This window comes from Penaeus monodon, chromosome 22, assembly GCF_015228065.2.
Source record: "Penaeus monodon isolate SGIC_2016 chromosome 22, NSTDA_Pmon_1, whole genome shotgun sequence".
NCBI lineage: Eukaryota > Metazoa > Arthropoda > Malacostraca > Decapoda > Penaeidae > Penaeus > Penaeus monodon.
This window is the reverse complement of record NC_051407.1, coordinates 27,448,253-27,449,857: the sequence shown is the minus strand read 5'-3', so window position 1 is coordinate 27,449,857 and position 1,605 is coordinate 27,448,253. Positions and strand designations below refer to the sequence as shown.

The 1,605-nt window shown below is 38.5% G+C and overlaps 1 protein-coding gene across 1 annotated transcript in view; it reads right to left on the bottom strand.

Annotated features, from left to right (window-relative positions):
* The window catches only part of LOC119587396 (complement factor H-related protein 4-like), a 15,406-nt gene that overhangs the window by 1,265 nt on the left and 12,536 nt on the right, over positions 1 to 1,605 (bottom strand). The window lies entirely within an intron of this gene.

The following is a 1,605-nucleotide window of genomic DNA, read 5'->3' as shown; positions in this document are numbered from 1 at the left end:
GCGTAAGTCTTGCCACTTTTCAAGCGTCAGTCTGCCAATGTTCGAAATAAAAACCGTAGACTTTTACTTCATACATTTCATTCAAGGTTGTTACGCGAAGTTTACAAAATCCATGAATTAACAAGTTTTATACAAAAATACAAGCCTTTACGTGTAATTACATATTTTACTGCGCCTCTGATATTGCTAAAACCAAGTTATAGATCTTATCCCAAGTTTGAGAGCCTCCGTTGCAAAGTTTGCAATTGCAAAGTAAAGTTGATTAAGCAATTTCATAGATGAAAAATTACCATCCATTTCTGTTAATAATACCATTGTTTCTAGCACATTTATTACTGTCATCATATGTTATTTTTTATTATAATAATAACTTTGTAATAAACCCAACAATTGATCAAATTAAATATATCTCAGTGTAATAACATCTTATAAAGAGTATTATCAATTATCCTTCTTGCACCTAATTGCCTTAATGATGGATAGAATAAACATAAACCTAGCCAGCCATATATGATACCCTCCTCCTCCTCCCTCCTTCCCCTCCTTCCTCCTCCTCCCTCCTTCCTCCTTCCCTCCTTCCCTCCTTGGTCCTCCTTTCTCCTTCCCTCCTTCCCTCCTTCCCTCCTTGGCCCTCCTTCCTCCTTCCCTCCTTCCCTCCTTGGTCCTCCTCCCTCCTCCTTCCCTCCTATCTCCCCCTCCGCCCTTCCCTCTTTCCACCCTCCTCCCCCTTCCTCCTTCCCTCCTGGTACCCTTCAACGAAGAGGTTCCTCTCCATACCACCACCATACACGACTACGTGCCCTCAATCCTTCTTATTTCTCCCCCAAGGCAGATCTAGACTTCTCTCCTCTGTCCTGGCTGTCGATGTCACGCTTATTGGTGTTCTCCGCTCCTGCCCGATTCGAAGCGCTGTGGGAACGAATATTATCCATCTTAGCGCCTGTTACTGTTCACAACGAAAGAACTAAGCGGTTTATTATGTGTAACGCCGCGTGAACACTACGTCAAAATTGATCTGAATATATAATATGACAAGCGATCAAACTTAATCAAATTTATACAGTTTGTATCCCTACAAGGTAAGCATCTAGATTATCTCTGTCATTTCTAACCCATCTTTTATGTCACGTCATATTAGTTATTCATTGTGTCGTAACACCTATAACCCCAACGGTAGGACTTGTGAGTATAAGTCATACTTCTCATCTGTCAGCCTTTTCCTGAAAGGCTAGATTTTTATTCGTTAATGGACTATTAGTAAAATTTAAGCGAATGTTTATGTGATCAATTTAAAAAATAATCAAATAATACAGTCATCGTAAGTTATAGCATTGGAACATTTCTAGAACAATTGGTCTGTGTAGTTTCCTGTGTACAAAATATGTCCCCGAGGTAAGAGTTTCGATATAACAATCTTCTCCTATAGACGTTTTCAATGAAACGAATACATTGTTTTAATCATTAGTAAACCTAAAGCTGTTATGGTGATACATTTTAAAATTAAGCTAGCATCTTTTCCCTCTTTCTAGGAAAAAAACCAGGTTGGTATATAAAAGCATAAATCTGTATTTTCTATATCCAAAATAGTTGGTACGGTAATACATT